The sequence below is a fragment of the Myotis lucifugus genome, unplaced genomic scaffold (genome assembly GCF_000147115.1).
Source record: "Myotis lucifugus unplaced genomic scaffold, Myoluc2.0 scaffold_389, whole genome shotgun sequence".
Lineage (NCBI taxonomy): Eukaryota > Metazoa > Chordata > Mammalia > Chiroptera > Vespertilionidae > Myotis > Myotis lucifugus.
In genome coordinates, this window is record NW_005871437.1 from 402,855 (window position 1) to 413,849 (window position 10,995).

A 10,995-nucleotide genomic window follows, 5' to 3' on the forward strand; every position below is an offset into this window, starting at 1 on the left:
GTGTGTGTGTGTCTGTGTGTGTGTGTGTGAGAGAGAGAGAGAGAGAGAGAGAGAGAGAGAGAGAGAGAGAGAGAAAAACTATTAGCTTTGCCCTGGCTGGTGTGCTCAGTGGTTAGATCGTTTCTTCCTCTCTCTCCCTCCCTCCTCTCTACTCCTCTATCTAAAAAACATCCTCACTCCTCTGGTGAGCATTACAAAGAAGAGAGATAAAACTATTAACCTGTTTTCTCTTCTATGAAACAAGAGTATTTGCTGGCTGAAAAAAATAGAATCATTAAGTTTTAGAGTTGGAAGAGCCCTTACATCATTTGGTTCGTGAGGAAACCAGAGCTCAGAGAACCTCAACAAGTAGCTGGCAAACTTGAGTCAAAATTCAGATCTGACTCCCAGTCTAGTGTTTTAGATATATCCAGGGGCACCAGGGCTTGTTTGGATTACTAAGAAAAACCTCAGGTCCCACTCGCCACGACATCCATGATTCCCAGCCGTCACACCTTGGAGTTTTTGTGTAAGAAGAAGCCTGGCTAGAAGGCCTGTGAGAAGCTACTGAGATGGCAGTTCTCATGTGTGTTCACTTATTCTGCAAGCACTTACTGAGGTACTGTGTGCTATGGCTGGCACCGTCCTCAGGGACTGAATCTAGAGAACAAGGAAGGCAAGTCAGCAGCTTGATGAGTGCTAAACAGGGCGTGTATGAGGCACAGAAGTGGCACAGGGTGGGCTCAACCTCAGCAGAATAAAAAGGCGCCAGAGAGTATCATATACTTGAGCTTGGTGTTTGTATTAATTATCTATTGCTGCATAATAAATAGTCCCCAAATTTAGCAGCTTAGAGCAACAAGCATCTCACGCTTTCTGTGGCTCAGGAATTCAAGAGTGGTTTGGCTTAAGGTTTGTCATGAGGTTGCAGTCAAGATGCCAGCTGGGCCTGGCTGGTGTGGCTCAGTGATTGAGCATTGACCTATGAACCAGGAGGTCATGGTTCAGTTCCCAGTCAGGGCACACGCCCGGGCTGCAGGCTTGATCCCCAGTATGGGGCATGCAGGAGGCAGCCAATCGATAATTATCTCTTATCTCTCTCTCTCTCTCTCTCTCTCTCCCTCTCCCTCTCCCTCTCCCTTTCCCTTTCCCTCTCCCTCTCCCTCTCCCTCTCCCTCTCCCTCTCCCTCTCCCTCCCTCTCTGAAATCAATAAAAAAAATATTTTTAAAAAATAAAGATGCTGGCTGGGCCCTAGCTGGTTTTGCTTGGTAGTTAGAGCACCGGCCTGTGGACTGAAGGGTCCTGGGTTCGATTCTGGTCAAGGGCATGTACCTTGGTTGCAGGCTCGATCCCTGGCCCCAGTAGCGGAGCATGCAGGAGGCAACCGATTGATGTGTCTCTCTCACATCGAAGTTTCTCTCTCTGTGTCTCTCCCCACCCTCTTCCACTCTCTGAAAATCAATGGGAAAAATAGCCCCAGGTGAGGATTAACAACAACAACACAAAGATGACAGCTTCGATTCCCATCATCTGAAGGCTTGACTAGGACTGGAGGATCCCCTTCCCCGCTGGCTCACTCACATGGCCGTCACATGGCCGTCACATGGCCGTAGAGGAGGCCTCAGTTTCTCAACAGGCGGAGCTCTCCATGAGGCTGCTGCTCCAGCCGTGGCAACTGGCTTCTCCCACAGCAAGTGATCCAGGGGAGTAAACGAAGCCACAGCGTCTCCCCATCCTGGGAAGCCATGCTCCCTCATTCCCACGGTGTCATATTAATACACAGGACAGGCCAATTCAGTGGGGGAGAGGGGGACACCAGGGCTTGGCTACCAGGAGGTGGGGCTCGTTGGGGACTGTCTTGGAGGCTGGCTACCATGGCATTGAAGATGAATGGAATTTCCCAGATGGACAAGGGAGGAGAAAGGCATTCCAGGCCGAGGAAAGGCAATAAATAGCAGGGCAAGTAAATAGGGCACCGCATGTCCAGGACATTGTAGCTGGATTTTTGAAAACGGGGAAAATAAGGATATGGGAGAGCTTACAGAAATCAGCCTTCTATGCCTAGCGCACAGCTTAGGCCTTATCATGTTGGCCAGTGGTTTGCAAATGTTTCTACAGGTTGCAATCACCTGAGGAGGTTTTAAAACTTCCAATGCCAAAGTGACACCACTGTCAATTAAATAAGACTTTCTGGACATAGACCTGGATATCTGTAGTTTTTATTATTATTATTTACTTTTTTATATTATTATTGATTTCAGAGAGGAAGGGAGAGGGAGAGATTGAAACATCAATGATGAGAATCATTAATCAGCAGCCTCCTGCACGCCCTCCCCGCCACCTCCACCACCACCGGGGATGGAGCCCACAACCCAGGCATGTGCTCTGACCGGAATCGAACCTGGGGTCCTTCAGCCCACAAGCTGATGCTCTATTCACTGAGCCACATCGGCCAGGGCCTGGATATCTGTCCTTTTTAAAGTTTCTCAGGTGATTCCAAGGCTGAGAACCAGTGGTGCAGGCAACGTGGAGTAAGGGAAAGCTTGAAACAGGAGAGTCATGTGATCAGATGTTTGGTCTCTTCTCCTGGAAGTACAGCTATACCTTCCTAATCGGCTCCCCTAGGAAAGTACATATTAGAACTAGAAAGGCCCTGTCATCCGTGCTCACCTCCTCACTTAGGTGTTATGTTTCATCATTTCTACTACCAAAAATTGAGCAGAAACATTTAAACTCTAGCAGCCCCAAGTAAGTTCCCAGCATCCTGAATTACCTATTTAAATTTCCAAGCCCAGGGTTGATGCCAACATTCTAATATCAACATAACCACTTTCGAGGGTTTTTCCCCACTTTCATACATGCATTTCTCTGTTTGTGCATGGTCCTCACATGCAACTGTCGGAGGCAGTAGGGTGTAAAGGTTAGGGCATGGCCTTCGGAGGCGGGTGGACCTCTGGATCTGAGTCCTGATGTCATCATTTATTAACTGGTCGGGTGACTTAACTCCTCAGGGCCTCAGTTAACATCTTTAAAAAATGGCTATAATACCTACCTCAGGCCCTAGCCTGTTTGGCTCAGTGGATAGAGTGTGGGCCCATGGACTGAAGGGTCTCTGGTTCCATTCCGGTCAAGGGCACATACCTTGGTTGCAGGCTCGATCCCCAGCCCTGGTCGGAGCATGTACTGGAGGCAACCATCTGATGTGTCTCTCTCTCTCTGTCTCTCCCCCTTCCCTTCCTCTCTCTCTAAAAATCAATGGAAAAATATCCTGAGGTGAGGATTAAAAATAAATAAATATAATAAAATAAAATGTTAGTGCTTCCTTAAAAAAAAAAAATACAGCCCAGCCAGGGTGGCTGTCATTAAGCATCGACCTAAGAACCAGGAGGTCATGGTTCGATTCCTGGTCGGGGCACATGCCCGGGTTGTGGGCTTGATCCCCTGTGTGGGGCATGCAAGAGACAGCAGACTGGTGATTCTCTCTCGTCATTGATGTTTCTATCTCTCTCTTCCTCTCCCGTTCTCTCTGAAGTCAATAAAAAAATATTAAAAAAAAATACCTACCTCAGAAGATGCTCAAGGATATGAAATGAGACTATGCATGCCAAGACCTCTGCTCCCCCTCCCCCCCAAAAAAGATCTCTGCCCAGTGCACATAGTGTTCAATAAATGTTAGTTTTTCAACATTCCAAAGGCATTTAATATTCTGTTGCAGCAACACCCATCCCCCCACCTCCTGGGTCTGCCTAGTAGTTCTTCCCATTGCCAGACTATATAAGCCATTTCTTTCTTTTTCTTTTTTTTTTTTTTTAGCATATTTCTTTATTGATTTCAGAGAGGAAGGGAGAGGGAGAGAGAGATAGAAACATCAATGATAAGAGAGAATCATTGATTGGCTGCCTCTTGCACGCCCCCTACTGGGGATCAAGCCCACAACCCGGGCATGTGCCCTTGGTCGAAATCGAACCTGGGACCCGTCAGTCCACAGGCCAACACTCTATCCACTGAGCCAAACCAGCTGGGGCTATATAAGTCATTTCTAATCCTTTTTAGTTACATTATACATTTCTTTATATAAATTGGTGGGATGGGTTCTTTAAAGTTATTTCCCTAATTTCTTTAGTTCTGGAAACTAAAGATTGGAGAGGTGAAGTATCTTGTCAAACAAAAGTCATACTACTTGTTAGTAGCAGAGCCAGGACTAGGGCCCAGGTCCCAGGTACCCTGAGTCTTGACCTATGTTCCCTCCACCAGGACACCCAGCCTCGATACTCACTGGAGACTTGAGGACTGGCCCTCTTGCCTTCTCTTCTGAATGATTCAGATCTCCCATGTGTCCTCTGACATCTCTCCCACCTTTCATCAGCCTCGAGTTTCCTCATCAATCCAGTATAATTGGAGCAGCATCCCTGCTTGTCCCCTGGGGGTAGAAGCAGACAAGGACTAATGCTTTGGAGACCTGGACTCATCTTTGGCGCCTCTGGGTCTCTGTTGGCTGATGTTGTGCAGTCAGACGGAGATGGGGATCCTGTCTGACTCAGACATACTCCTCCCTCCTACCTAGAATGCTGTCTGGTTTCATCTACTCCACCTTCCCGGAAAATAGCACATAAGGGACCCTGAAGATTGTTCTCTAACCTAGCCCCTGTTAATCTATAATAATAAAAGCATAATATGCTAATTAGACCAGATGGCCAAATGTTCTTCCGGACAACATTCTGAATGACCTTCCGGACGAAGCCAGGGTTTTGAGGGCTGAGCCCCTTGCACGAATTTCGTGCATCGGGCCTCTAGTTAAAAAATAGCTGAGGCTCAGTGATGAAGGTTGATCACTGGCCTATCTGGGACTGGGACCCAAGCCTCCTAACTCCCAGTGTGGTGCTGGCGACAGGGCACTGGGCCAGGCTATACCAACTGTGTGAACTGGAGCAAGTGAGTTAAAAGATGCTCAATTTCCTCTTCCATAAAATGGTAATATCCAGCTCAGGGGTGTTATAAGAATTAAATGAGATAACTGATGCAGAGTCTGAAGCACTGTGCTCTGGAAATGGTAGTTATTATTCAGTAGGGTGCACTGGTTAGGAGTCTGGGCTCTGGAATCAGAAAAATGATTAAAATCCTAGACACCCACTTACACGCTGGGTGATCTGAGACGGCTTATTTAAAAAGAGCTAATAATTACTGAATTTATTCTAGGCATTAAGCCAAGTGCCTTAGAAATATTATTCCATGTAACCTTCCCAACAATTTTGGGAGGAAAGTGCTATCAGTATCCTGGTTTTATAAGTGAAGATACTGAGGCATGGACCAATTCAGTAACTTCACTTTCCCATTGGTTTTCCTGGTTATTCTCTAGTTTGAATTCTTTCTGCCAAACACCCATCTTCCCCATCGATGCTTAAGAATTGTCTCCTGACTTTGAACTTTGCAACAGGCTGTACTCTCTTAAGCGCGCCCTTACCTCTTCTCTTCACCAAGTCCTGTTCCCCCCTCTGTTCCAGCATCGCCGACTCTCCTCTGAGAAATCCACCCTGCTCCAGCCGCTCTCTCTCCTGCCCCCTGTCATCTCTGGATCTATTCCCAGGTTTGTTAGTTTCACTTTTCCTGGTTTGTCTCTCCTCGCCAGGTCTCTGTTGTGCACCCTGGTTCCCCCTGACACCGGGGCTTCCTGAAGGACAAGTGCCCCTGCCAATCAATGCAACCAACACCACACCTGATGGTGTCACCTCTGGACCAGGTGTTGGGTGCTGCCCTGATCATTAAGCCAGGCTGACAAATCACATACTGCTCACCCCTGCTCATAAGAACAAAACTCAGATTTCATACCCAAAACGTGTAAGTTGGAAAATATGAGGGTCAGCAAAAATTCGGAACGTTGGGAACAACAATCCCCTTCTGGTGAGACAGCAGTAACCACTTATGTGATTAACAAAACCACCTATGCCATTAACAAAACATTAAATAACCAATGTTTTCATTTATCTTAGCATTTTACAGCCTCTTTTTCCTTTTTGGCATAAAAGATATGTGCCTTTTTTCTAATCTTTGTACGTCTATGTTTTCCACCTTTTTATTAAGAAAAACTGCAAACATAGAGAAAAACTAAAAATAATAATACAAGGAACACCTGTAGTCCACCATCTCAGTTCAATAATTTGGAGACTCTTACTCAAGCAGTTTATAAAATGTTACCTTCATAGGTCTTTGGGTTAGTTGTTCCGTTTCCTGTATTCCATTTTCTTTCTGGGATTCCTTTTTTTATTTTCCTAGAATCAAACTTTTTGGAAAAGTTTGCCTGAGAGGGAAATCTGGAGTCCTTGGAGGACCTCAGAGATGTAGCTACTTTGGCTGGGGAGAGAATTCTCGGGGCTGTCTTTCCCCTCAGAACTTGGGAGGCCTTACTCCTTTGTCTTGTGCATACAGCACTGCTGTTAAGAGATCTGATGCCAGTCGAAGTCTTGGTCCTTTATTTCTAGAAAGCTTGGAAGCCAACCTTTATCCCCAAAGGTCAGACACTTCACTAATACGCGTCTAGATATGCATCCCTTTTTGATTGAAAGAAATCCTATCTAATAAAGATGGAATATGCAAATTGACTGTAACTTTGCAACAAAGATGACAGTGCCTACAGCCAATAAGAAGGGAATATGCAAATTGACGTGACAAGGCAAGAGGCGGAAGGCAGCTCTGGCCAGAGCGAAGGTGGAAAAGTGGCTCCAGGCCGGAGCGAAGGCAGTGCCGGCAGCCAGGGGAAGGAAGGCCTATTCTTGCACGAATCTTCATGCATCAGGCCTCTAGTTTATGAATAAAGGAGCTGGTGATTAGTATAGATAGATAGCTGTAGGCTTCCGCTGAGGCCTGGGAGGTGCTCTGTCACAGAGGATCTCTTTCCTGAATGGGATATCTGACTGTGGGATCTGACAAGTGGGAAGAGCCTGTCAATGAGCAGGCTTCCCTTGAGGTGATCGTGGGGTCCTCGTAAGTGCCAACGTAAGGAGTGGAACACTGTGTTAGGGGTCTGTTAGTTGCCAGTGACAGAAAGCAGACTGGATCCAACTTAAGCAAAAAGAGAACGTATTGGCTTAGGAACTTTGAAGTGGGGTTGTTGGCTATCTGCATGGCTACCAAGGTAGTGGCCAGCAGTCCCAGACTCCACAATCCCCAAGGAAGATCTTGGAGATGTTCTTTCGCAGGGACCATGTTATCGGTCCCTGTGAAAGGAGGCTGACTCTGCTTGAATCCCGTGTGCACCTCTAGGGTCGCTGTGGACAGGTGATCAGCACTGAAATGGTCCAGGTCTGAGCCAAGGCCCAACTCTTACACCAGGGCAGGCACAACCCTGTGACTGATGGTTTACCAGAAATGTGGGGGATGGCAGAAGGACAGGCAGCCCCCGCCAAAGGGAAGAATTCAGGCAGACAGACCACCCATATCCTCATAAGGATCCTAGAGCAGTGGTCGCCAACCTTTCGGACCTCACGGACCACCAGTTGTCCGCGGACGACCGGTTGGCGACCTCTGTCCTAGAGTATTCATTCCCAGATAGAGCTGCCTCTCTCTCTCCCTCTGGGACCTCTGGCTTTTTCACTTGGGAACCCTCCCTAAGATCTTTCACTTTAGAAAGCACTTCCAATACCTTTAGAAGATTTTAAAGCAATCATTCAACCATGGATGCATTGATGCAGCACTACTCATATGAGGACATTTACCCTAAAAACCAAATAATCAGATTTATAGCTTTTATTTATTTTTCCGTTCAAGTGGTACATGCAAAGCAGACATCCTCACTTCCACTCCACCCAATGCCAGCTCTCACCTCTGGAAACTGGAAGTGATCCACAGTGGAGAGGGGTCAGTGCCACGATGGAAATCAGGAATAGAGTCCAGGTCAATGGTGGAATGAAAGCTAGGGGTAAGGTGAGCCTCAGAGAAAAAGGGTTGGATATGTCTTTCATAAGCTACTTGATAATTTTGAAATGGACTAAGATAGGAATTTTTTTTTTTCGCTTTTTTTTTAAGATAGGAATTTTATATTTTGACTCAGTTCTATCAAAATTTCTGCTGTGTCAAAATGTCCCCCGTATCAAATTGGCTTTGCCAAACTGCCCTGCTTTGAGACACAGTTAGACTGAGACTCAGATGGCTGACTCCCAGGCCAATACTCTTATCAGATAGGGCACCGTCCTGGGCAGAGTGGGCCTGGGTCCAGGCAGGACAGGTTCCAGGCCCAGATCTGCCCTCGTTTGTCTCCCATGGGCAGCCTGAGCAGTTGGCCTGAGCGGATGCTCCACCCATTCTCTGTCTTCCTCCGCCAACCCCCTTCCTCTCCCTCCTGGGTTGCAGATCAGGGAGGTGAGGGTGGAATGGGCAAGGGTGAGCTAGCTGCCTGCTTCTACCCACAGCCCCCACCCCAGCTTCCGCGATTCAGTCTCTCTAGCCTCCTTGTCCTCCATAAATAAAACTATCCCCAGAGGATGCCCTCATCTTCCTGCTCCACCCAGTTCGAAACACCGGAGTTCAAAAGCTGCAGAGCCTGTGAGACTTCCTCTCACCTGCTGGGTGGCTGGGGCAGATCCACCGCCCCTGCTGTCAACAGGGCCGCTGACTCCCCAGGAGACAGTCCCTCTTCACTTTAGGGTCTCAGCCTTGAGTTGCTATTTTTATTTTATTTTTTGTTTGTTTTAATTTCTCTTTGTCGCTCCCCGCCCCACACACCTGCTTCTGTTTTGACCTCCCACCCCCCACCCCCCACCATCCCCCATTCTTTGAAGTAAGAGAGAATGCTGTCTTAGTCAGCTGAGGCTGTTCATAAAATCCCCCAGTTTGGAAAGTTTTAAAGCAACAAAACATTTTATTTCTCACAGTTCCCATGCTGGGGAGTCCAAGATGAAAGGTGCCAGCTGACTTGTTTTCTGGGTGAGGGCCCTCTTCCCTGGCTTGCAGGACAGCTGCCCTCTCTCAGTGTTCTCACAGGGGAAGAGAGAGAGAGAGAGAGAGAGAGAGAGAGAGAGAGAGAGAGAGAGAGAGAGATGGTCTCTTTTCCTCCCTCTTATAAAGGCACTAATCCCATCATGGGGGCCCACTCTCATGACCTCATATAAATCTAATAACCTCCAAAAGGCCCCACCTCCAAATGCCATCTCATTGGGAGTTAGGGCTTCAACAAATACATTTGGGGAAGAAGCAAACGTTCAGCCCATAATAGATGCTTATTGTAAAAATTTTGAAAAATACAGAAAGTAAAACAGAAGAAAAGCACAACCTATCCTACCATCTAAAGGTAGTGTTTAAACTTTTAGCATATATATATATATATGTTTAAGAATAACCTTTTTAAAAAAATATATCTTTATTGATTTCAGAGGGGAAGGTAAAGGGAGAGAGAAAGAAACATCAATGATGAGAGAGAATTATTGATCAGCTGCTTCCTACACACCCCCAGCTGGGGATGGAGCCCGCAACCCAGGCACGTGCCCTTGACCAGAATTGAACCGTGGATCCTTCAGTCCACAGGCTGAAGCTCTATCCACTGAACAAAACTGGCTAGGGCTAAGCTTTTAGCATATTTGCTTCAAGTATTTCTCAGCACTTACTTTTAAAACTATAGATTATACATAAAGTTTTGTATCTTATAAACATTTTCCCGTATTAAACAATCTTTAACATTTATTTATATATTCACCATTTGTTGTTGTTGTTTTGTTAATCCTCACCTGAGGATATTTTTCCATTGATTTTTTTAGGGAAAATGGAAGAGAGAGGGAAAGACAGAGAGAAACATCGATGTGAGAGAAACACATCGATTGCTTGCCTCCTGCACAAGCCCCAACCAGGGCCTGGGACGGGGAGGAGTCTGCAATCAAGGTATGTGCCCTTGACCAGAATCAAACCCGGGACCCTTTGGTCCACAGGCCAACGCTCTATCCACTGAGCAAACCGGCTAGGGCTGTATCAAATGATTGAGTAATATTTTACTCTATAACTGTACCATGTTATGTGAACGTCCTCCTAGTATTGGACACAGAGATTGTTTTTACTTTTTTACAATAATAATTAACATTATTCCTTGTGGTGGAACTGTTTTGTCTTGACTATGATAGTCCCATAAATCTACACGTGACAAAATTGCATAGAACTAAATACACACACAAATGAAAGCGCATAAAATGGTGAAATATGAGTAAGGTGTGTGGATTCTATGAATGTTAATTTCTTGGTTAAGATTATATAAGATATTATTGCTATAGACCAAAGGTTTGTAGCCCCTCAAAATTCATATGTTGAAACCTATTCTCCAATGTGATAATATTTGGAGGTGGGGCCATTTAGGAGGTGACTAGGTCATGAGGGTGGAGTCCTCAGAAAAGGTGCCCCAGAGAGTCCCCTCACCCCTTCTGCCATGTGAGGACACAGCAAGAAGACTGCTATCTTCGCATCAGAAAAGGCGCCCTCACCGGACACGTCATCTGCCAGCACGTAAGTCTTAGACTTCCCAGACTTCAACACTGTGAACAATAAATGTTTGTTTTATGGTGTTTTTGCTATTGCAGCCTGAACGGACTAAGACAGCACTGGGGAAAACTGGGTGAAGGGTATACGGAAGCTCTCACTTTTTAAAAAATATATTTTTAATGATTTCAGAAAGAAAGGGAGAGGGAGTGAGAAATAGAAACATCAATAATGAGAGGGAATCATTGATCAGCTGCCTCCCGCACACCTCACACTGGGGAATCAAGCCCACAACCTGGGCATGTGCCTGACCGGGGGAATCGAACCATGACCTCCTGGCTCATAGGTTGATGCTCAACCACTGAGCCATGCCAGCCAGGCTCAAAAAGTTCCTTAAACTTTTGTGGACATCTTTTCTATGTACATGTGTACATCTCAACTTCTAATTATTTCCCTTGGGTAAAATTCAGCAGGAAATAAAAGCTCTCTATCTTGGCACATTGGGCACTAGCTATCATCCGAGAAGCCTTGGCATAGAAATGGCTACATATGTCAGCAGAGGAAGA

General features: G+C 46.2%; 1 protein-coding gene across 2 annotated transcripts in view; it reads left to right on the forward strand.

Moving 5' to 3' along the window:
* The window catches only part of PAFAH2 (platelet activating factor acetylhydrolase 2), a 54,448-nt gene that overhangs the window by 39,177 nt on the left and 4,276 nt on the right, over positions 1 to 10,995 (forward strand). The window lies entirely within an intron of this gene.